General features: G+C 35.0%; 1 long non-coding RNA gene across 2 annotated transcripts in view; it reads left to right on the top strand.

The window, feature by feature from the left end:
* The window catches only part of LOC113617335 (uncharacterized), a 143,467-nt gene that overhangs the window by 1,210 nt on the left and 115,356 nt on the right, over nt 1–26,901 (top strand). The window contains exons 2-5 of one of the 2 annotated variants that reach the window (XR_003431597.1): nt 14,778–14,899; nt 16,086–16,187; nt 17,322–17,417; nt 17,561–17,607. This is a non-coding gene — a long non-coding RNA (uncharacterized LOC113617335). The remainder of the gene's footprint in view (nt 1–14,777; nt 14,900–16,085; nt 16,188–17,321; nt 17,418–17,560; nt 17,608–26,901) is intronic. The other variant, XR_003431596.1, reaches the window with a different exon arrangement.

Below are 26,901 nucleotides of genomic sequence, written 5' to 3' on the forward strand. Positions count from 1 at the left end.
CTCTCTCTCTCTCTCTCTCTCTCTCTCTCTCTCTCTCTCTCTCTCTCTCAACTCTCACTCTCACTTTCATTTTCTCTCCCCTCCTTTTCCCCCCACCCACCCCCTTCTCTAAAATATATATTCCTCTGTTAGATTTCACTAGATTAAATTGCTGACAGTTCATCAGTAGCAGCAACAATGCAATACCCCTAACCTTATTAAATCAATAAATACTAGATCCATGCATTGAATTAAAAATGCATCAGCAGGTCCAGGAATTGCAATCATATGGCCATGGACCTCAGAATCGAAGATGCCACTCAAAAATTGACTAGTTTGCATTTATTTAACCTTTTTTTTTTTCTGTTTTGGATCTGTGATTAAATATTTTGGGCTTTTAATATTTTAGGGACCATTGTGACAGGTTTGATTCTGTTTACTTATTTTTTGAAAATTCGTTTCTTTCACTACTCACATTTAACCATGAAAGAGAAGCATGCATTTAACAATAGTAATACACTGTGACTTTATAGTTCTTGTCATTAGTTTTCATCTAGGGAATATACTTTCACTCAGAATACATTACTCTAGGAAGATATACTCAGGTGCATACATTTCTACATAAGAACAAATAAATTTAGATGAATATGTTTTTGTATATAAATAAACAAACATAGTCAGTGTAAGTGTATTGCTGTACATTGATTATGAGTTTATTTAAAAAAAACCCCACATTTAAATTTATCTTTCATTGCCTATTATAAGCCAGAGAGCTATTTATCATGATAAAACAAGTTATTTATTTATAATCTGGTAGGCTTGTTAGAATTCATACCATGAGAGATGGAATTAAAGTTTTCATGTCTTTAAACTTAACACAGTACTTAGCAAGTTATACATATCTTATACTTCAATGTGGTTTACCAGGAATTGGCAGTTAAGTTGTAGATTAGTAGGTGAATTTACAGTTAGTCCCTACTGAAAACAGAATGTATTTAACACCTAGAACTTTAATGGAAAAAGTAATATTACTCTAGCCAGATATTTGTTCATACTGATTAATGATGCTAATTATTTTAAAACATTCATCCCCTATTGATGTCAGCCAGCATATATGGTACTGAATTCTGAAGATACAGTCATCAGGCCTTAGGTTCACCACACTGTGAAAGAAAAAAAATCTTTATTTGATGAAATAGGCAATCAACTGAAATCTGTCCTCTTTAAATAAACTGATTCCTCAGTATTTTCCCAGTGTTGGTGTAAGTTGTTGTCTGTGATGTCCCCCAGGGCTCTTTCCTCTGCTCTCTGATTTGGTATATAAAAGCAGCTCTGAATGATGGATTACTGTGTCATTGCAGCCTGCGAAGGATTAATTTGTTTCATTGATTTCTCTTTAGGCAGATTGCCAGAATTTGCTGCTTCCCACCTTTCTGCAAGACTTCTAGAAGTAATAGACAGTAATAGCCTAAGACAAATCAGCTCCTTCACCTAAAAATAGAATCATGAAACTAGGAATCCTACAAAAGCTATGGCAAACTTTTTATTCACATATTGGGAGAGCAATTAATAGGCTACTTAATATGCTTTAGAAATATTTTTAATTGAAAAATTTCCTGACTTTGTGACTTAAAACACCTCATATTAATAGCTCTTAAGTAAGCATTTGTAATGTTTGTCCCATAAGTTTTCTCTAATTTTTAAGGAAAAGAATGTTTAACTCAGGAAAAAAATGTGATGTCTATGTGAGTGACAAATATTTTTCTTTCTATGCCAGATTTTAGGATCAAATAGGATGTCAACATAACTTTTAAGTCCATTAAACATTTATAAGAGTATTTGACCCAAAGAATTGTTAGAAACTTTGGACAAGGACAGAGAGCATTAGAGCATGGAAATAGAATTGTTTAACTGTTTAAAGAAAAAGTATCTTTTTCTGATTAAAAAAGTAGTATCTGTTCATAATAATTTGCAAAAGTTAGATATGATATTTTGTGTGTTTTTCTAAGACTTTTTCCTCCAAATATTTTATATATATGTGTGTATGTATACACACACACACACACACCCCATAGATATAAACTGTGTCCTGCTTTTCTTCAGTTGGCATTATGCAATGAAAATTTTCCTATATAATTAAAATTATCATTAAAGTCATTTATATCTCTGTATACTGTTTTAACATATATGATTTAATTAATCATTGTACTACTGTTAGAGAGTTAGGTTTCTAATTTTCCATTATTACAAATAAAGTTATAGAGAATAGCACTTAAAATAAATCTTTTATCATCCCTCTGGTTAATTTCCTTAATATATTATTAGAAAAGAAATTACTTGGATTGAGGCTATAGACTGTTTTTTAAGAGTCTTGATATGAACTGCCAAATTGTTTTTCAGAAAGGTTCTTCCATCTTATACTGATACTGTTTAAAAACTGTTCTCTGTAGAGGCAGCATTCTAATGCATGATACACGAGGAAAGAAAACAGAACAACACTCTTTTCTTTGTGCTCTGAAAGCAGTGGTAACATTTTGCATATACTTAGTCTCTCAGAAGTATTTTCCCAACCGCAGATGTGAAATAGGCGGCTATATAAATCTATTTGTTTCCCTTCTGTAGTGCTGAAAATTATATTGATTTAATGATCTCAAGTTCTACTTTTTATGCAATTAGTTGTGTAGTAAAAACTAATATTGTCATGTGCTAACGTCTTTTTTCCTCTATTGTGCTATGGTAGTAGTCCATGCAATATCAGCAAGTTTATGCTTTTCCTGTGCTTTGCTGAAAGGAAAAAGGAACATCTGTTTCCACTATATATCTGCATCATAATGATAATAGTTAAATAGCTATTATGGTAGAATACAGTAAATATATTTCGCTGAATGACCTGTACTTTCTTGTTGGAAAATTTCAGAGATTTCAGAGACACTTAGTTTTTACAGGTAGGTTCCATGTAGAGGTTTAGAAAGGGCTTTGCTTACTTTTGGTAAACCACTGCAGTTCCTATTTGTTTCATTAAAAACAAACAAAGAACTGTGATGATTAAATACTTGGCTCTCAGGTGAGACTCAAATATATTTCTCTTAGGCATATGTTTAGAGTACAAATTATTGGCTATTTCTCTCTGTTCTTAAATGGGTTAATCATGCTATTAAAAATATAGTTCATTTTGTGTTTTGTGTGATTTGTGTTTTTTTAATGTTTTACTAAGCAGGAGATTGCAAATAGTTATATATATATACTTACAGCCTGTTTTACCCTTTTTTCCTTATGTTAGGGGACGTAGTGATATTTACCTCTTAAGCTCAACAGGAGAATGTTTGAAACCACACAGATTTCCATGGACCTTTAAAATTCCAGAGAAATGTTTTCATTTATTTCACTCAGACTTTGGTTAAAGATGTTTTAGTGGTTACTTAAGAAATGATTAGAAAATATTTTAGACAAAGAATGGTATATAAAGAGAAACAAACACCCATGTACTCCAAACTCAATTTGAGAAATAAAATGTTACCAGAACAATTGAAGCTCTTCGTGATTATATTCCCTTATGGCTTCTTGAAGAGATAATCATCATCCTAAATTTGATAATTATCAACCCTTTTGCCTTTTATGAACTTTTTTTTACATGGTTTAAAAATCTGACATAAGTGACTTGTCATTTTAAACAAATAAATTTAAAAATGTTGGAGCTGCAATAGCTGTTAGAACGGTTTTAATGTAATCGCCTGTGACTGGGTATACTTTAGTGCTTTACTGTCCTCATCTGTGAAGTTGGGGATAGGTTTACGTGTTCTCTGATATTTTTCTAGCCATAATTTTAAAAAGTTTTTTGAGTACCTCTTGTTTTCCATATGAAACAATAAAACAAAAGACAGAGGCCCAGAGTGGTTAACTAACTTGCCCAAGACCATGTAGGTAAATCACAGAGCTGGGAATAAAATTCAGTTCTTTCCACTTCCATTCAAACACTCTTTTCTTCAGTCCACATTGTCTGTCATCTTTGGGTACTGGCTGACTGACCGCTGCTCTAGCCTGTGATTAAAGATGATCCACAGGCATGTATGATTTTGAGATTGTGCATGCAGGAAAGGTATTTTTCTCTTAGAATATCTTTTTTGTGGGGAAGAACATTGAAGTCATATCAGCCTGGAAGCTACTTATAGAATGAGAAGACTGTGTGTCCTGCAGTGCCTGTGATTCGCTTCTATATTTTCCGGACTTTCCTGGAAAGAATGACAGTTTGGATATAATGAGACTTTCGATAGGCTCCTTACCCTACAGTTAATTTTCTGATCTTTTCATGGTAACTGGACCAGGAAAATAGGGAGGGGCCCAAACACAAGTGTCTCTTTACATGTACGTGTATCTAAATTTCAAAATATTTTGGCAGTCAGGTCTTTAACAAATTACTTCTTCCTTTTTTATGTAGCTTATGCTATGGTCAAATCACAAATGACTTTCTTTTTGAAAATGAGTTTGTTTCTTGTTTCTATTTAGCAGCCAACTTACAAGAGCACTAAAGTGAAAGTAGCGCAAATAAAATAATGTGGAAACATGTTTTTAAAATCCCTTTGGAGCAAAACCCCATTCTAAAAATGGCAACTTAGAATTACATGCATGTTCGTTCTCTTTCAGGTTTTTACTCTGACAAATTTAATTCATGCTTAGTTAAGATGAGTAAGCTTGAGTCATAATATTCACACAGACAGTGCCATGCCTCTCGTATGAAAAAATAGCAGTATAAGTAGAAGTGGAGTTATGTGTCCTATTGTAAAACCATTTTTCCCCAAATCTGTTGCTTCTAGACCAAAAAAGTTGATTTAATAAATTGTTTGCTTCCTTCTGTAAATACATACTTGGAAACTTATAATAGTAGTTTCTCTTTTTAGGGCCTGTGAAGCTACTAACAGTAGCTTAGTCAATGCTATAAATATTCTCAAGGTAGTTGTGTTTTAACAATAAACCAGATAACACTTTTTTTCTCTGAGTATTTTAGATCAGTTAGCTTATGTGTTCAGCAGCTTCTAGTAGGAAATTTCCCCTAGCATATTAGATTGGGGAGGAGAGACCCAATGTAATCAGACACCAGTACCCCTTTTATTTAGCCATTGCTTACACTCACTGAATATGATTTCTTTCATTTCTGTAGCATTTCTGTCTGGAGAGAAAGCTGTGTTATATACGAATATGTGTGTGTAAGTATTTCAAAAGGCAATTCTTGTCTAGTTGAAAGTTCTGGTGAACATCTGTAGTGTGTAATATAAGGAATTTTCTACACTGGTTAAATTTCCCCATATTGCTCTAGCAGGTAGGTGAAACTCAAGAGAAAAGGTGTAGGTAAAGGAAACTAGCCCCTGACTAACCTGTTTTCTTCCTGAACACAATATGAATCTTGATGACAGTGGTGAGTATACAGAATTTTAACCACCAAATCAACAATGCTTAAATCAGAGAGATCCCAGTGAGACACAAGAATGTATAGTCTATACATAGACCACATACGTTACCTCACTTAGGTATAATAGCTCTTGTAGAAAGGTAGTGTGCTGTTTGCGGAAACAACAACCAGATACGGTAAAAAGATAATTTTCTTTTGGCCATATATACTACCAGGATTGTAGGTCCTTTGATGTCTGTACTGTTTCTACTCAGTTCTTAATGACTTCACTTTACTTATTTATTAAAAAATTTTTTCCTTGAAGTATAGTTGATTTACAATGTTGTGTTAGTTTCTGGTGTACAGCAGAGTAATTCAGTTATACATATATATATTCTTTTTCATATTCTTTTCCATTATGCATTATTACAGGATGTTGAATATAGGTCCCTGTGCTTTACAGTAGTACCTTGTTTATTTTATATATAGTAATTTGTATCTGTTAATCCCAAACTCCTAGTTTATCCCTCCCCCACCCCATTTCCCCTTTGGTAACCATAAATTTGTTTTCTATGTCTGTGACTCTGTTTCTATTTTGTAAATAAGTTAGTTTGTATCATATTTTAGGTTCCACATATAAGTGATATCATATGGTATTAGCCATAAAAAAGAATGATGACATTCGCAGCAACATGATTGGACATAGAGATTATCATACTAAGTGAAGTAAGTCAGAAAGAGAAAGACTTCACTTTAGGCCGAGTTGAGATTATTTTAAAACCAGCGTTGGCTGTATATTTTCTACTGACACAGCCAATATACACTTTCGGGCTGTGACCTTGGAATTTGTCTGTGGCTTACAAGGGATAGAATTTTCTTCTACTAATGTTAGAATTTGCACGTTGTAAAATTTTGTCCATGTCCTGTTTTGAATTCCCAGCTCTTTAGGATTTTCCTATTATTTGATTCTTAGGAGAATTATGTTACAGTTGTGCTTATTGTTCTTGAGGTATAGTTAACACTTAAAGTTCTTGTCATGCTTAAGGCATGTGAAGTAGATAAAGGCAGAGCCCCTGCCCTCAGGGTATAATTGTCTTTTGCCAATAATTTAACAGATTGTATTTTCTTAATGTAATGCATTTGTGTGATTTTATTAATATTACTATATTAGGACTTTAAAGGAAAAAAGAAAATATACTTAGTTTTCTGTTGCTGTTCTTTACCTTTTGAAAAAATTCTTAGAATTATAATTTGAGCTCAGCCAAAGTGTTATCATATTATTCTTTTTTATTCTATAAGTTTCAAGTGTATGGCATTGTAATTTGACATTTGTATATACTACGAAGTGATCACCACCACAAGTCTAGTTGACCCCTTCATCCATTTTACCCACCTCTCCCCACTCATTTCCCCTCTGGTAACCACTAATCTGATCTCTGTATTTATTAGCTTGTTTTTGTTTTATTTTGTTTGTTCTTTTTTTTTTTTTTTTTAGATTCTACATATGAGTGAAGTAGTATGATCTTTGTCTTTCTCCATCTGACTTATTTCACTTAGCATAATACCATCAAGGACCACCTATGTTGTTGCAAGTGGCAGGATTTCACTCTTTTTTGTGGCTGAGTAAATTTTCATTATACACACACACACACACATCCCACATCTTTTTTATCCATTCATATACCATTGGGCACTTAGGTTGCTTCCATATCTTGGCTATTGTAAATAATGCTGTAATGAGCATAGGGGTGCATATATATTTTAGAAATAGTGTTCTCATGTTCTTCAGATAAATACGCAGAAGAGGAACAGCTGGGTCATATGGTAGTTCTTAATTTTTTGAGGGATCTCCACATTGTTTTAGTACCATGTTATTCTTTTTTAAATTTATTTTTTATTGAAGTATAGATGAACTACAGTGTTGTATTAATTACTGCTGTACAGCAAAGTGACTCAGTTATACATGTGTACACATTCTTTTTCATATTCTTTTCAATTATGGTTTTTCACGGGATATTGAATATATTTCCCTGAGCTATACAGTAGGATGTTGTTGTTTACCCATTCTATATATACCAGTTTGCATCTGCTAATCCCTAACTCCCAATCCAACCTTCTACCACCCCCCTCCCCCTTGGCAACTAGCAGTCTGTTCCCTATATCCCTGATTCTGTTTCTGTTTCATAGATAGGTTCATTTGTGTCATAGTTAGATTCCACATGTAAGTGATATCATATGGTATTTGTCTTTCTGACTTCACTTAGTATGATAATCTCTAGTTGCATCTATGTTGCCGCAAGTAGCATTATATCATTCTTTTTTATGGCTGACTAGTATTCCATTGTATATGTGTACCACATATTCTTTATCCATACATCTGTTGAAGGACATTTAGGTTGTTTCCATGTCTTGGCTATTGTGAATAGTGCTCCTATGAACATAGGGGTGCATGTGTCTTTTTGAATTATAGTTTTGTCTGGGTATATGGCCAGTAGTGGGATTGCTGAGTCATATGGTAATTCTATTTTTAGTTTTCTGAGAAACCTCCATACTGTTTTCCACAGTGGATGCACCAGCTTACATTCTCACCAACAGTGTGGGAGGGTTCCCTTTTCTCCATACCCTCTCCAGCATCTCCAGCATTTATTTGTAGACCTTTTTTTTTTTTTTTTTGGAATATCTCTATTTATTTAGGTCATCTTTATCTTTTTAAAATGAGTTATCTATTTTATACATATTAGTGTATATACATCAATCCCAATCTCCCAATTCATCCCCGCCATCCCCTGCTTTCCCTCCCTTGGTGTCCATACATTTATTCTCTACATTTGGGTCTCTATTTCTGCCTTGCACACTGGTTCATCTGTACCATTTTTTAGATTCCACATACATGCATTAATATATTTGTTTTTCTCTTTCTTTCTTTCTTTCTTTATTTATTTTTTTAAAATATTTTTTTAACATCTTTATTGGGGTATAATTGCTTTACAATGGTGTGTTAGTTTCTGCTTTATAACAAAGTGAATCAGTCATACATAAACATATGTTCCCATATGTCTTCCCTCTTGCGTCTCCCTCCCTCCCACCCTCCCTATCCCACCCCTCCAGGCTGTCACAAAGCACCGAGCCAATATCCCTGTGCCATGCGGCTGCTTCCCACTAGCTATCTACCTTACTATGTTTGTTAGTGTGTATATGCCCATGACTCTCTCTCGCCCTGTCACAGCTCACCCTTCCCCCTCCCCATAACCTCAAGTCCGTTCTCTAGGAGGTCTGCGTCTTTATTCCTGCTTTACCCCTAAGTTCTTCATGACATTTTTTTCCTTAAATTCCATATATATGTGTTAGCATACGGTATTTGTCTTTTTCTTTCTGACTTACTTCACTCTGTATGACAGACTCTAGGTCCATCCACATCTCTACAAATGACCCAGTTTCATTCCTTTTTATGGCTGAGTAATATTCCATTGTATATATGTACCACATCTTCTTTATCCATTCATCTGTCAATGGGAATTTAGGTTGCTTCCATGACCTGGCTATTGTAAATAGTGCTGCAATGAACATTGGGGTGCATGTGTCTCTGAATTATGGTTTTCTCTGGGTATATGCCATGTAGTGGGATTGCTGGGTCATAGGGTAGTTCTGTATTATTAAGGACCCTCCATAATGTTCTCCATAGTGACTGTATCAATTTACATTCCTACCAGCAGTGCAAGAGGGTTCCCTTTTCTCCACACCCTCTCCAGCATTTGTTGTTTGTAGATTTTCTGATGATGCCCATTCTAACTCTTGAAGTGATACCTCATTGCAGTTTTGATTTGCATTTCTCTAATAATTAGCAATGTTGAGCATCTTTTCATGTGCCTATTGGCCATCTGTATTTCTTCTTTGGAGAAATGTCTCTTTAGGTCTTCTGCGCATTTTTTGATTGGGTTGTTTGTTTTTTTGTTGTCAAGCTGTATAAACTGTTTGTATATTTTGGAAATTAAGCCCTTGTTGGTCGCGTCATTTGCAAATATTTCCTCCCATTCTGTAGGTTGTCTTTTCATTTTGTTTATGGTTTCCTTTGCTGTGCAAAAGCTTGTAAGTTTGATTAGGTCCCATTTGTTTATTTTTGTTTTTATTTCTGTTTCCTTGGGAGACTGACTTAGAAAGCATTGGTACGATTTATGTCAGAGAATGTTTTGCCTATGTTGTCTTCTAGGAGTTTTATGGTGTCATGTCTTATGTTTAACTCTTTAAGCCATTTTGCCAAAGCAATCCTGAAGAAAAAGAACAAAGCAGGAGGCATAACCATCTCAGACTTCAGACAACACAGTACAACAAGGCTACAGTAATCAAAATAGCATGGTATTGTCACAAAATCGGACATATGGATCAATGGAACAGAATAGAGAGCCCAGAAATAAACCCACACACCTATGGTCAATTAATTTTTGACAAAGGAGGCAAGAATATACAATGGGAAAAAGTCTCTTTAGCACGTGGTGTTGGGAAAGTTGGACAGCCGCATGTAAATCAATGAAGTTAGAACACACCCTCTCACCATACACAAAAATAAACTTAGAAAAATACTGTTATTCTTAATATAGTAGCTTGAGTAAATAGAAAATGGCATTTTCTAACTTTAAATAAGTTAAAAAAATAAGATCCAAGAATTTTTTTTATACTTGGTTTAAATTAAGTATGCCAATTATCTCTCTGTAAATAAATAATAATTACATAATAATGTTTTCTGAAAAGTGGACTTTATGTTCCTTATTTAGCAAGAAGCAGATTCATTTTTTAAAGAAACTCAATTACAAAGTCTATTTGAGTTACAGTTAGGACATACACTAAATATGAAGGCAAAACATGTTTTCATAAATATTTACAAAAATACCTGTGTTTGGTCTTGACCCCATGTTAGCTTTGCTGCTAATATTATTGAATTCATTACAGCATTGAACATGTTTTTACAGTTCCCCAAAGTTTATTAAGAGTACTAAGAGTAATTTACTATTTGGCTTTCTTACACGGAGCAGTGAGTTGTTGATACATTTTCTAACAAATTTGACCAATGTAGATAGCTGTTTTAGATGGAAAGGTTAACAAAAATACCACCATTCTCTCCATAGTAATTGCAGTCTTTTTGGACTTAATTATGTAGTTTCTTTCTTTCTTTTTTTTTTTGGCCACACTGTGTGGCCTATGGGGTCTTAGTTTCCTGACCAGGGATTGAACCTGGGCCACAGCAGTGAAAGTGCCGTGTCCTAACCACTGCACCACCAGGGAATTCTGTCTTTTATTTCTTTATAAGTAGGTGTGTAAGTGTCAGTTTATAGGTATTGCAATGAGCAGTGGAGGTATACTTTGTATCTTATGAAGCGTGTTTGCATGATATAACAAGGTTCTTTTGAATTTTGGTAATCAGTTGGGTTTTGCATTATTTAACTATTTCTCAAAAGGAGTATACAAATTCCAAAATGAGTCCCTTTTCAATTGGTTACAGTTTTGGGATGTGTATTTTACATTTGGAAGATATTTAAAAAGAGGCAGAAAGCACATCAGTAATACCTGGTAGAAGGTTATAATGGATTATGCCATACTATTAGAGTTAACCTGCTGTCAGTCTAAGTTGTAAAGGTAGTTTTTCTGGACTGGCTAGAACTTAGTGATCTGAGGGAATTAAGGATTGGTACTGTACAGCTTTGAAAGCCACACACCAAAGATGTCTGTGACAGCCCAGAGTCACCAAGATCTTATTTGTATCATTCCAATATTGATGAGTTTAAATGTGTTTTGAGTTTTGAAAAATAGTTTTAAAATTCTGAAAGTCCTACATTTTCTAGTAAGGAACTAGTCAAAGGCAATATTTTTAAATACAGTACATATGATCAAGACATTTGTTCTTACGTAAACTTGCCTAGTTATTTGTTTTACCCAAGAGAAGTATAAAAAACCTTAATTTATGAATTTTACTTTTTATATAAGTAGTAAAACCCTATTATCAACCCTATTTAGCATTATATGCTAAACACATTTCATATATTATTCCCATTTTACTGATGAAGAATTTGAGGCTCAAGCATTGTTAAGTATTTGCTCAAGTCACATAGCTGGTAAGTAATAGAACAAGAATTTGGATTGAAGTATTTGTCACTCCAGAACCCATTTCTGACCTGTGCTGACTTCATTGCTCCTTATTAAGTAACTCATTATACTACTTTTTGATTTTATGATGGGTCAAGTTGTATTCTTACAGGTACATAAAAATGCATAGAGCAACTCTCTTAAAAACATAGGAAAATCTATATAATTTCATGTTATGCTCATGTCCTAGTATCTATAGGATGCTATCATTCTCCAGTGTTTGATTATGTGATGCTGTATGTATAAATGGTACTATATAGGATGAAGGTTGACTCATACCCCCTTGGAGTTTTTTGGCACTCGGTTGGTTTAGCTGTTAAATAGCACTTTTGCTACAAAATTTAAAAATGAATAGGAAGAAATTTTATTTCTGATTGGCAATCTTTCTTCAGAATGTTTTCATCTTTAGTGACTTTCAGGGGAAAAAAAATCGTTTCCCTTTGTGGGTATATATTTTGCTAGGGCTGCTGTAACAAAGTACCACAAATGGGGGTAGCTTAAGCAACAGTAACTTATTGTCTCTCAGTTCTGTAGGCTAGAAGTCCAAGATTAAAATGTTGGCAAGGTTGGTTCTTCTGAGGACTGTAAGGGAGAGAATCTATTCCATGCCTCTTTCCATAGCTTGTGCTGGTGTGCTGGCAGTCTTTGGTGTTCTTTGACTCGTAGATGCATAACCCTGACCCTTGCCTTCATCTTCATGTAGTGTCCTCCCTGTGTGTATTATTGTCTCTGTGTCCAAATTTCCTCTATTTATAAGGACATCAGTCATATTGGATCAGAACTCACCCTAATGACCTCATTTTAACTTGATTATCTGCAAAGACCCTATTCCCAAATAAGGTCACATTCATAGGTACTGAGGGTTAGGACTTCAACATCTTTTAGGGGGACACAATGCAACTCATAATAGTAGGCAGTTTCTTCTTAGATAATAGATTTGAAAACTCTTTTGTAGTTTGTAGGTTATATGCATAAATTTGCAGTTTATCAAATCATTGGTGTACTTACAGGCACATATATCCATAAATGAGTCATGTCTGAATATTTGTTTTAGAATAGGACTGATTTTGCACTAGCATTCTCTTTTTTTATTCACTAGTATTCTTGTAGAAAATCGTAGGAAGAACAAACGAGAACTATTCAGGAAGGATTTCAATAAATAATATGATTGTATGTCTCAATATGTGGGGCAGATAATGAGCTATTGGTAATGTATGTATAAGATCATTATAGCTGGCGACATGATGAAGTTGGGATTTAGGTAGGCATTCAGGGTAAGAGGATGTTACAGAAGTAGAAATGGCATGGGTTTAGGTTCTGATGTAGGAATGAGTATTTTATGTATAGTGGGCTGTGGTGATGAAGGGAGCCTTTGGAGCCAATTATGTTGTCAAGGAATCCTGGCTCTGGCCCTTTAGGGTTAATGCCAGTAGTAGCTTTTAAGTTTCAAGGAATTGACCTAAAATTTATTTTTAATTCTGACGTGTGGAGAATTTCAAATAGATTAGGAACAAGAAGAAAAATATAACCTGTAACCCCAATACCCAGAGCTAGTCATTATTAATATTTTGGTATCTTGATACAATTTCTATGAAATTTCTGCTATGCTGTTTCCTTGAGGTTATATCACATAAACAGTTTTATAAAATAAATTAGAGTCTGTAGTATTCTCTAAATCTATATCTCAATTCAAGATCCACTGGGTAACAAACCTAATGGTCATTGGTGAATTGGGTCACCATAGTTCCATAAACCATTAAAGTCAAGTCAGCTTTGTTTCATGATTTGGTCCCATGCCTCTAGTCTTGTCTTTCCTCCGATCTTTCACACTGCTGCCAAGACCGTTTTATTTTTTATTTTTATTTTTGCTGTACGTGGGCCTCTCACTGCTGTGGCCTCTCCCGTTGCGGAGCACAGGTTCTGGACGTGCAGGCTCAGCAGTCATGGCTTACGGGCCCAGCCGCTCCGCGGCATGTGGGATCCTCCCGGACTGGGGCATGAACCCATGTCCCCTGCATCGGCAGGCGGACTCTCAACCACTGCGCCACCAGGGAAGCCCCCAAGATCTTTTTAATGATCATGTCATGCTCTTGGCTTACCTCCTTTGGTCAGGACAGAGGTCCAGCTTTTTAGCATAATAAGGCATCTCTGTGATCTTTCTTATGCCTTTTCTCCCCCTCATCTGCTGCCTTCCCAAAAGCTTCTTAAAGTTCTCAATATATTGTGTACCCTTTTGCATACCTGTAATTTTTCACCTCTTCCTTCTGCTAAGAATGCCCTTTCTCTGTCCCTCTGTTCAGCAGCTACTCATTCTTTAGTACTCATCTCACATGACATTTCCTCTCTAAAGCTTTTATTCTAAGACAGTTTTCCTCCCTTTTAGTATCTGTAGCACTTTCTATAAAACTTGTTATGAACTGATTTCAGAGTATTATAATGGCTATTTTCCATGTTTATCTTTCTTACTAGACTGAGTTATTTAAGGGCAGGGATCATGTGTTATTTACACTAATATCCATGGAACTTAGTATGGTACCTAGTAGGTGTTTGAGCAAAACATTTGTTGAATTAATAAATAATGTTGGACTTCCCTGGTGGCGCAGTGGTTAAGGATACACCTGCCAATGCAGGGGACGCGGGTTCGATCCCTAGTCCGGGAAGATCCCACATGCTGCGGAGCAACTAAGCCCGTGCGCCACAACTACTGAGCCTGCACTCTAGAGCCTGCAAGCCACAACTACTGAGCCTGCATGCCTAGAGCCTGTGCTCTGCAGCAAGAGAAGCCACTGCAATGAGAAGCCCGTGCACCACAACGAAGAGTAGCCCCTGCTCGCCGCAACTAGAGAAAGCCTGTGTGCAGCAATTAATACACGATGCAGCCAAAAAGAAATATAAATAAATAAATAAATAAATAAATAAATAATCTTGTCTTTTCATCTTATACTGTCCTGCCAAGAATGGTAGCTGTAGCTAGAATAAGTGATTATTTTGGGGGTGACAGGTGAAGGAGTAAGATGACTAGTTCAATTCAACTTATCAGACATTTATCAAGTATTTAAAAATGGTAAGGTGCTCTGCTAGGCATTGTTGAAATGGGAAACTAATATGAAGAGCAACTTTGGGAGTTTGCAGCCTAATTCCCAATTTTGATGAGTTGGTGAGGGATGATGATAAGGAATGTAATGAAGAGTTGATAAGGAGACAGATCCTTTAAAACAGAATTGTGACTGGAAACATTTGTTATAGTGCCTTAAAATGAACAAAGATTATTTGTTTACAGGTGGCAGTAGACCTGCATCGAAGGTTGTAGCAGATGTTCTCAACATTTCTCTTGAAATTTCCTTATCTCCATTTGCAAGAGGAGCCCCAGAGCCTCATCCCTGTGGTAGCTGCCATGTTCTGGTATGACGCTGTGCTCTTCCTCTTCATCCTTCCTGTTCTAATAGAGGATCTGGGGTAGAATTTAGCTGTTTGTTATTGTAAGCAACTATGTAGAAAAGGAAGTGGAATGTTTCAATAATACTGATATTGTGATTTCTTTGAGATTGTGTACTATGCCTTGTTATTTTTATACCTGTCATAGAATCCCCAGGCATAAAAATTTAAAAAATAGTGATTGCCTTGCTCATCATAGGTACTTAGCATTGTGATTTTGTTTGAATGGTATCCAGTTGTTAGCTGCTTCTTAGTGAATTTTTTTTCTTATTTTTTTAATTAAAAAAATTTTTTTTTGGCCACACCACCTGACTTGTGGGATCTTAGTTCCCTGACCAGGGATTGAACCTGCACCCCCTGCACTGGAAGCACGGAGTCTTAACCACTGGATCGCCCGGGAAGTCCTGCTTTTTAATGATTTTTAACAAATATTAATCTCTTACTCCCTTAAATAATAAAGAAGCACATAACATTAATTTTATTTATACTAAAAACTATGTCTTCAGCAATGTTTAGCTAGCTCCTCAACTCTTGTGAAGGAGATTCAACTGGCAACTGATAAAATTCCATATCGGGAGTATTTATTTACAAAACCTCTGTTCTGCATTAACATGAATGAACACTGAAGCTAGTAACACAATTATTTTTTCTTCGTGAAAAGTAGAAGTATTTTTCAGAATTCTGGGAAATGTCGAAGTAATTTTGGCTGTAGTCATACTGCATTTAATGATATTGAGAATATTGCTAACATTAACAAAAATATTCTGTAATTTCCTCAGTTATTGCTACTGGTGATGAGGGATGAAAAGTTGGCATGCATTCATGTTTTGAGCATTTTCATTATACACGTTGGATTTTACATGTCAGAAGCAATTTTTGTTTTAGTTAAGACAGCTGAGAACATTTTTACTAGGGATAGAGGTCAGGCTGTGATTATTTGTATTTTTAGGTCAGTGATACATAGAATACAATGAATATGTCAGAGTAAATACATGTACAATTTTTGTATGTAAGTATTACGCAGTATTTATATATTTTTGTGACTTTTAGTTCATCAGGACACAGTGGTTGGGACCAAGGCATAGGTTTCATTGCTATATTGACAATTTTATTTTGTTATTTTCTGTGACCACTGGTAACACTTATCTTTCAGGTATAAGCTGTTATTCACCAGGGAGCTTTGGCAAGAGAATGGCTGTATCAGGAAGTCCATCTCCACCATGGAAAAACAACTTGAAACTTGTCTTTATTGACGGTGAGTCAGTGTCATCTTCATACAGGAAAGATCATGCTAGTATTATTTCATGTTTTCAGTGTTATCAAATAACAATTTGGTTTAAACTTTGTTTTGTGAGACATCATCAGGGTGTTGAACCATAATGCTTCATTACTTATGTCTAAAGGATTGCATAAAAGTCAACCTAATAGTAGAAAAGAATGGAAGTAATAATTTGATGTTTATGAATATACCTAAAAGTAGTTTGATTAGTTTCTCTCTCACCCCTATTCTTATTTCTATATAACACATGCTAGTTAACTTACAATTCATGACTTATTTATTTATTTATTTATTTATTTTTTTTGCGGTACGTGGGCCTCTCACTGCTGTGGCCTCTCCCATTGCGGAGCAATGGCTCCGGACGCGCAGGCCAGTGGCCATGGCCCACGGGTGCAGCCGCTCTGGGGCATGCGGGATCCTCCCGGACCGGGGCACAAACCCGTGTCCTCTGCATTGGCAGGCGGACTCTCAACCACTGCGCCACCAGGGAAGCCCACAATTCATGACTTTTATTTGAATAAATATTGGCTAGAACAGAATCACATGTATTACATGCTTATTTTAAAATATATTACTGATTTCAGGAAATTTCAGAATAACTGCAGTGTAATTGTATAGATTCTCTTCCATTTTCAAATACATAGATTATTGGTCTTTCAACTGGTAGCCATTGTTAATGCTTGCTGCAGGTTTGCTATCCCAGAGATACAGTGGATGACTACATATATACGTTTAATATTATCACAAGAGTTAGTGTATCTACGTAGCAATCTTTAGTTCAGGTTAATATCATTTAATGTATATTTAATAATCATAACTTAATTTTACTATACTAATTACATTTGTGACTTGACCCAACCTTACGTAGCCATGACTATGTGTATATATGTATATATGCATACATACATACGTATATATGTATATATGTATGTATAAGTAACTTGATACAGTTACCGACGTTGCTTTGGCCCTCTTTATTCTAGTTGTTTTCACTTGAATCATCTTCATTGTCAGGTCGTCAAAGTAAATTTTCTTTTACAGTCTTACTTTACTAGTATTCTACCTTATTTATAGTTTTATTGTTATTATATTTTTATTTTTTTCTTACAGAGTATAAACAAATCCCAAGGTCAGAGACTGGTAGGACTGATGCTCACGGAAGTCAAAGAAACGCCTCACTCTAGGGAGAGGATCCTTATATGACAGGTACATGTTGTTACATGATTATAACCAGCCTTACCATCTGTACTAAATCTTTTTGTAAGAGGTGATGAAATAAAAAAAGGAATGACATGGCACTGTATTTGGAGAAAAGGTTTGATTGTACCATTTTCCTTTTCCTTAAAAAGGCTTGCAGTATTCCTATAGTAAGATTGGACTCTTCTTCCCATGCTCTGTAAGTAATTAAGTGTAACGATGCATTTTTCAAAATCTCTTTCCTTGAAAACATTATTTTTAGATGATTTGTCTCATATTAATATTGTTTTCACATTAAGCCTACATCAAACATTTGCAGTTGGACTAGACTTTGGAAATTTCTTTAATGCTAGTCAGACAAAATTATTTAGTGTATAAACATGAGTTTATCATAACTAGAATAATTTCTGTTGTATCTATAATAGTAAGATACTATTTATTGAATAATTACTATTTGCTCAGCCCTGTGCTGAGGGTTTTCTGTGCTTCATTGTATCCCCACAACAGTGTTGTGGGGTAGGAATAATTACCCCAGGTTTGCAGATAAGGAAACTAAGACTTAGAGAGTTTCATAATTTGTATAAGGTCAGTGGCTGACCCAGGATTTCAACCCTGGACTCTGTGACCTCAGAGCTTTTGCTCAAAGCTCCTGTTTATAAACGCTGCATTAAGCTGCATGAAGCTTTTATGTATGCAGTTCAAGACTAGGCTACTTTATTTTTGAAGCATAGTCTGGCTAGTTCACAGTGATTTTATACTACTGATTGAGGTACGCCAAAATGTGTCTGTGGAAAACATTTGCTTTTGTGACTTTACATGGACATAACTTTTGACAGTCAGTATATTATCCATGCTTAATATTGTGTGTGTAGGCATGTGCATATATCACATATATGAATTCTTTAAGTAGAATCTTGATGATGCCTCCTTGTTAAGCTTGGTGTACCTTTAATGTCTGCCCCACTCTTCAGGTAGTAGAATTGCTGTTCAGTTCACAAGTTTGCTAGAGGCTGAGACCCTTGTTTTGGGAGGTTATTTACATATGAATATAAGACAGGTAGGCTAAAATGGTGACATTAATTCTCTATCAGGTACACAATGAAATGTGAAATGTTAGTTTGACCATTGTTGAAGAAAGCCAAATGCATAAATTGTTTAGACATTATGGAAACCTATGGTCCTGTGATTTTTATGCTTAAAATTCTTCAAAGGTTTCTATTGTTTATAAGATATATATTGTGTTAATGTACATATAGGACTTTTGTTATTGGGCCATTGCATACTGTTTCAGGCTTACCTCTGGCAGCCTTCTCCCTTACTACCCAACATCATATATATTCCTTACATGTCGACTTCAGTTAAACTGAATAGCTTGTAGTAACCCTACTGTAATTAGCTATTTGGCACTTCTTTATTAATATTCTTCTTCTTATCATTATGATCTTTCCTCCTTGCTCCCTGGTGAGTACAAACTTTTCTTTTCTTTTTTTTTAACATCTTTATTGGGGTATAATTGCTTTACAATGGTGTGTTAGTTTCTGCTTTATAACAAAGTGAATCAGTTATACATATACATATGTTCCCGTATCTCTTCCCTCTTGCGTCTCCCTCCCTCCCACCCTCCCTATCCCACCCCTCCAGGCGGTCACAAAGCACCGAGCTGATCTCCCTGTGCTATGCGGCTGCTTCCCACTAGCTATCTACCTTACGTTTGGTAGTGTATATATGTCCATGCCTCTCTCTCGCTTTGTCACAGCTCACCCTTCCCCCTCCCCGAGTATGAACTTTTCATTCAAGATTCAGCTTTGGTACTTCCCTGAAGCCTTTCGTGACTACTGACCTCTGTCATTGTACCTTACATTCTTTGAGCCTTTCCAGTACATAGATCTATTCTAGAACCTATATTTTATTGTACTTATTTACCTATATGAATCTTTCTAACTAGACTATAGATTTCTTAAGGACAAGTAAAAAGGCTGTCTGATTCATTTTTCTCATTCCCAGTTTTTATCACAATATCTGACACATAATAGATGCTTAATAAGCATTTGTTGAATGAATGGTTAATCTCTGTCGGAAAGAAAAGATGATCCTCACAGTTGGTGTGATAATGGTGATAAAGTGAATTCCAAGGTGGAGTGCTGCTACACTTTTCACACATGCAGTGTGGAAAACAGTATCTTTCCTGAGGTCTCAACATAATCGTACTTGCTTCTTGGAATCAATATAGTATATGTCTGGAATTTGTTATCTTGAACACCATTTATTATTGGAAATTAACCCACAAAATTTAGATAGTTGAATTTTTCATAAATATTAGATTTCAATAATGAGTAGGATAGGTCTTGACTTAAGGACTTATTACTTTCCTTAGGGAAGGCCACATGTGGTCTGGTGTTATAATCAGTCTGAAGTTGTATAAAGACTATTTTGCTTGAAAATTATGAAAAGTAAGTCAAAGAATGAGCCTATTTGTTATCACATTTAAAGTTCTATTTGCTTTAAAATTGTGTAATTCTTATGTCATGCCATCCTGCTAAAATGCTAATAATGGCCAGTATTATCAGAGTGACAAATTCTTACATAGTTTAGTAGTTTTACATTTTGAAAAACACTAACTTATCATATTACCCCTTTAGTAATATGCCAAGCTTTAAGTTGGTTTATATTTTTTATATTTAATAAGATTATACTAATAACTGTAGTACACAGTATATAACTATTATATAATTCAATGCTTATATATTATAATAACTTAATATTATGTATATTTAATGAGAAATGTATATATTATTTAATAACATATATTAGAGGTCAAATGTTCTTTGGCCATCAGCTTATGTTATAGTTTTAACTGAGGAAATAGTATACAATGAAGATATTAATAGGAAGTTTAATGCTTCTGATAGTAACAAAATTCTGTTAAATGATTTTACTTGTTTTAGACTATATAGAAACAACTTAAGAAAATACACTGAATCAGAATAAGCTATCCTGAAATAGCATATTCACTAAATAATTTAAATAAAATAAGGCAAGTGTTGAGGGGGTTGGAAGGAATGAAGTTTTCTTTGCTAAAGCTATAAACACTAAGACTTTTAATTTCGTAGGAAGACATTAAATACTCTGGTCATCAACTTGTGTATCCTTTAGCCTATTTAATAGTCAAAAACTTCTAAGTAAATATGTGTGATTTAATTTGTGCTGCTGAGAAACTGATCAAAAGTGGCAATAAAAGTCACAATGAAGTAAGAATACTAAAAAAAAATCCAGGGATTTTACTGTGGCTCATTATTCATTCAATTTCTGGCAGCTTTCATGATTACAAATCACTTGATTGACTAACTAGACATTCTCAAAGTGAATTATGAATCAGGTTCATTTTTCCTGGTTGATAGTTGGCACATGCTGTAACTCATACTTTGTGATATATCAAATTCTTGTAACAGAAATAAGAGAGATAATCAACTCTTTATTTCAGGAAAACTAAACTGCCTTTTCAAAAAATGAAATGTTGCTAACATTTTAACAACACAGTGTGATTCCTGCTTTAGTTTTCCAGGGTGGAAATCACAGTGGTGACGTTATTTTTCAGTTAAAAAAAATCTTTAGAATGATTTTCCATCAGGCATAAAACTCCTATTGATATCAGTCCTATAGGCTGCTTGGGCAGTTGCTTGAGCCTAGGTTGCAAAAACAGTTACATTTCTTTCTTACTATTTGAAAAATGCATGTTGGAGGAATGGTACATTTTTAACATTTTCCTTTGTAGGAAATGCATTTTCCCCTAAATACCTAATTCATAATGAAGCCATGATGTTGCAGACTTTAAAACGTGAAGCATTTTAATGCTTATTAATAGAGAGGGTCTCTTTTGAGTAGAGAAAAGGATCCATAGTGACCTGAATCTTTCCATTCGTAGAACCAAATCAAGGGGGTCAATTCTGCTTTCAAATGAATTTTGTTCTCTTTTGACTTATTAAGAGTTCTGCATGCATAACTACACTGGCAATTGAATGGCAGAAAATTCCTGTAGTATAACTGCATTTTCTTTGATCCCATCCAACCAAGCAATTGAAAATAAACGGGTGCTCCATAATGTGATATATTCAAAATTTGAGAATTTTGCACAAAATTCAGTCATTGCCGTAGTAAAACTGAGGTCCCTTCATTGAAAATTCTGAGGCTTGAGAATATAGAACCCAATTGTTTAACAGTATTATTATGAGATACTCTTACTAATAAAAATATTGTGTATGATAAAGTAATACTGTGTTACTTATAAAAGCAAAATCATCAAAGTTAATGGAAACTTTGCATGTATAAGGATCATAGAATTGTACTGCCATAATTTCCCTCTATGTAAAAGCACAGTAATTAATATCTCAGAGTTCCAATGCCTTTTAACTTGCTTTCTTTTATGAATAAGATTTATTTATATTGGAACCAAAAATTGTTTTATTGCTGTTTCATTGTCCTTAAAAATGTTTTATAAAACTTATTTTCTGAATAAAATTCTTCTACTATATTATTTTATCTGAAAAGGTGGAATAGTAACTTATAATTACACATCATTCTATAAACACAGCTATAAGCTTTTAATTTTAATGTTGTGTTATCTCTAGAATTGTCTAAAGTTCTTGAATTTATGCTTTAGTCACCTTGAAATTTCATTTTTATCCCCTAACACCATTAATTATGTGCCTAGTAGTTAAAATTGCTATTAAAATCTTTTATGGGATTAAAATTTTATTCCTGATTAGGCAATGAATTATATATTTAATCAGTTATTATATTCATTTAAAAATTATGACCAAAAGATTAATTCTCCAAAGATGTTTTTAACAATATAAACCATTCTAGTAGAATTGGAATTAAGGAATTAGAATTGGAGAGGCAAAGGATCAATTTACTAATTATAGAAAAAAAAACATAAAGTCTTTTATGCCTTTGGTAGATTTTGTGAAATGACCATAAACTAAAGTGGGGCCGTAAAATACTGTCAGTTTTCCAGCCTGGCTCAGTGCTTTTTATCTCTCTGACATAGCTGTACATTTGGAATCTAGAAACATTTATTATACTTCTTTAGGTATATTGAGGTAAGCAATATATAGTAAAATGGGTTTTTGTTGCTGTGACCTGGCCATAAGACTTGGGAATAGAAGAAGACTGGGATGGAAAGGAGGAGACAAAAATATTTTTTTAAGCCACAGAAATGGACTGAATTATTTTGATCATTTGTTTATGTTGACTTAATAAAAGAGATTTCTAGATTGTCTCCATTTTGTGATGTACAACCTGATTGCTTCCATTAATTGATTGCCTTGAACAATTTAGCATTAGTATAGTCATTGTGAGAGGGGATGGAAGTATCTGGAGATTATGGGAAAACTGAAGTAAAATATTCAAGAATAAATGTCTGGTATTTGCATTTCTAGGTAAATGTTTAAAGGGTTCAGGATGTCCAATATAAATAAAATCTGCCAAAGGCTTCTGTTCCAGAGTTTACACTTTAACCTTTGACATTTATTCTCCCTCCCTTTTCTCACTAAATGTACAAGAAAATAAAATTTGCATTTTTGTAACATGGTCCAAGCATCTCATATTACATAAATATATATTGCATTTCTCAATATCAACATTACATTGGTGTCCCTATTCTAGTTTTGTACAATGAAAGTGGCAGTTTCTATCCTAGTAATATAAAGTGAATTTTTAAGTAGCATCCTATATATTAAAATTTATGGCCCTTTTGAGTATTTTTGGTTAAATCCTTCCCTGGCATAGATTTGATAAGATCTTTATTTCTCTTGTTTAGGTATATGCTAAAGGGTGGAACTACAGATTAATAGGTGTGGAGTACACAATTATGATATATTACTTTTTATTACATGAACACTAATATGGTATAAGTGCACGCTGTATGATTTTAGGCCTGTATGCTATTGATGTTATGGATAATCTCTAAAAGAATTCTTTAAGAACCTCCTTTTGGACTTCCCTGATTAAGACTTTGCCTTCCAATGCAGGGAGTGCGGGTTCAATCCCTGGCTGGGGAGCTAAGATCCCGTATGCCTCGCGGCCAAAAAACCAAAACTTAAAAAACAGAAGCAATATTGTAACAAATTCAATAAAGACTTAAAAAAGAATCTCTTTTTAATTGGATTTAATGATACATGGTTAAAAAATGATATATGGTTTTGATCCTGAGAAGTCTGTATGTTATTATGCAAAAAAATTAAAGGGACTTGAATTTTGAAGGTGATAGATGCTGGTTGGAATTAGTAATTTAGGATTGATATCAAAGAAGAACAGAAAAAAGGCATTTTGTTTTAGTTAAAACTAAAGGTTGAAAGCAACATATAATATTATTTTTGGTGTATTCTACTTTTGATGTCAACTTTGTACTTTAAAGCAGCGGTCCCCAACCTTTTTTGGCACCAGGGACCAGTTTTGTGGAGGACAATTTTTCCATGGACCCGGGGGTGGGGGGAGGGGATGGTTCGGGCGGTAATGCGAGCGATGGGAGCCTCAGAGGAAGCTTTGCTCGCTCACTGGCTGCTCACCTCCTGCTGTGTGACCCGGTTCCTAACAGGCCGCGGACTGGTAGCGCTCCGTGGCCTGGAGGTTGGGGACCTCTGCTTTAAAGCCTCAAAACAAATCGTTCACTTCAGTTGGTGTATTAGTTCGGATTCTCCAGAGAAACAGAAACAATAAGATATATATAACGTATACATATACACACATGCATTTATGATTTATTTTAAGAGAGTGGCTCGCGTGATTGTGGGGACTTGGCGCATCTAAATCTGGTAGGGCAGGCTGGCGGGCTGTAAACTTAGGCAGAAGATAACGCTGCAGTCTGGAGGCAGAATTTCTGGTCTGGGACTTTGCCCTTAAGGCCTTCAGCTCATGGGATGAGGCCCACCCAAGTTATTGAGGGTAATTCTGTTACCTAAAGTCAGCTGACTGTAGATGGTAACTATATCTACAGATAACGCCTAACACAGTAACGCTAACAAGTGTTTGATTAAATAACTGGGTACGATAGCATAGCCAAGTTGACACATAAAATTAACCATTAGAGTTGGTCATTAAAAAAATTGTTTATGTTACAAGTCACAGAAATGCCGAGGGTCAAACTATCACCACAGAACATGTTAGGCAACTTTCTTGAAATGAAAACTATCAGTTCCAGAGATAACAGCTGATATAACATTTGTTCATTAACAAATATTAATTGACTGCTCTGTATGTGCCTACACTGGAAAAGAATGGCATGCAAGACCGTGAATGGACTCTACTTTCACGTAGTTTACTGATTAATGTTGATGCTTAGGAAAAAGGCAAAAAGTGGTTGTTAACACAAAAACGAATCCACTTGACAGAAGCCCAGTTTTCCTCTGACTTGCCTTATGTAAATTTACATACACAAACCTTATGATATCTCAATGTGTAAAATAGTCACCTTTCCCTTTGATTATTTGTATTACTTCCATATTGTTCTTTAGAGATTTCTAAGAACAGTTTTGGAAAATTTTCATATTTTAGTTCATTGGTACTGTGGAACTGACTGTTTTTAAAGCACCATGCCCTTTAATCTGTAAGTAGAAACTCCTCTCTGTATCAATTTACATTGCCCTTATATTTATTTATTATGTGCTGTAAAAATCATAATAAAAACTCTTTTAAAAATGAGAACTGTTATATGCTAGATACTTTATAAAATGTCTCTCTAATTCCTTCATTCGTAGCTCTGTTTTAGAGATGAGGAAATCGATGTTCAGAGAGGTTAAATAACTTGCCCATGGTTATACAACCTGTAGGTGATGGAACATGACTGAAACTCAATTCTGTCTGGATCTGAAGCCCATGTTATTTTCCCTATCCTACCCAACTTGTCTTTGTATGAAACTTCTTAGGTTGGCTACTGGATCTCTTGGAACAGCCTATATAATTATATATTTCTCAGACTACAATGATCCCTGTTAGTTTTCATTATAATTTAGGTCTAAATAAAAGTTTCTGTCTTCTACTGAATATACAACTTTTGGCAAATGACTAAAATGTGCTATTTCCCTTTTTGCCTTGGCTGCCTATAAGCTCAAGTTTAATATTTTTTAATAAATAAATTTATTTATTCATTTATTTAGTTTTGGCTGTGTTGGGTCTTTGTTGCTGCACACGGGCTTTCTCTAGTTGTGGTGAGCGGGGGCTACTCTTCGTTGCAGTGCAAGGGCTTCTCATTGCGGTAGCTTCTCTTGTTGCAGAGCATGAGCTCTAGGCATGTGGACTTCAGTAGTTGTGGCATGCAGGCTCAGTAGTTATAGCTCACGGGCTCTAGAGCGCAGGCTCAGTAGTTGTGACACACGGGCTTAGTTGCTCTGTGGCATGTGGGATCTTCCCGGACCAGGGCTCAAACCCGTGTCCCCTGCATTGGCAGGTGGATTCTTAACCACTGCACCACCAGGGAAGTCCCAAATTTAATATTAATACTACTCGCTTTTAGTAATTTCCTCATCTGTGGTTCCTTGTGTAACCATGTTCTACATTTGTTCATTTAATTACTGAGCTCTCCTTTATCTTTAAATTAACCTGTTGTATACAATGTTTTAAATTATAAATGAACACAGTCTTTTAAAGAAGGGAGGTATGGATTATAGATAGATGAAAATGAATACAGAACATTTATTTATTATTTTGTAATCTGATTGCTTTGTTTTTTTCACTGATGTGTCCATGTACTTAAAACAATATATAACACATAGTAGATGTTAGTGAATGTGTAGATTGAATTCATATAACCCTCTCTCAGACATCTAGTTGATTCTAAGCAGAGTTTAAATTTGGTTACATTTAATGCATTTACTGATGTGGTAGACTTTGCTGTTCTATTTTTCACTTTCCATTTGACATGGCTTTTCTGTTTTTCTCTCCCTTTTTACTTTCTTTTGGATTGATGTGATGATTAATTTTATGTGTCAACTTGACTAGGCCACAGGGTACCCAGATAGTTCATCAAACATTGTGGTGGCTCCATGAGAGTATTTCTGAATGAGAGTAACATTTGAATTGGTAGATTGAGTAAAGCAGATTGCCCTTCCCAATATGGGTGAGCCTCATCCAATCTCTTGAAGATCTGAATAGAACAAAAAGATGAGTAAGAAGGAATTCCTTTTGCCTTATTGCCTTTGAGCTGGGACATCAGTTTTTTTTTTCCCCACCATCAGACTCAACCTGAAACATCTTCCTGGGCCCCAAACCTACTGGCTTTCAGACTAGGACCATACTATTGGCTCTCCTGGTTCTTAGGCCTTTGGACTTGGACTGGAACTATACCATCAGCTCTCCTGAGTCTGCTGGTTGCTGACTGCAGATCTTGGGGCTTGTTAGCCTCCAAAATTGCATTGGCCAATTTCTCATAATATTTCTCTCTCTCTCTAGATACACACACACACACACACACACACACACACACACACACACACACACA

The sequence above is a fragment of the Aethalodelphis obliquidens genome, unplaced genomic scaffold (genome assembly GCF_003676395.1).
Source record: "Aethalodelphis obliquidens isolate GAN/ISIS:26980383/991018 unplaced genomic scaffold, ASM367639v1 scaffold4, whole genome shotgun sequence".
Classification (NCBI taxonomy): domain Eukaryota; kingdom Metazoa; phylum Chordata; class Mammalia; order Artiodactyla; family Delphinidae; genus Aethalodelphis; species Aethalodelphis obliquidens.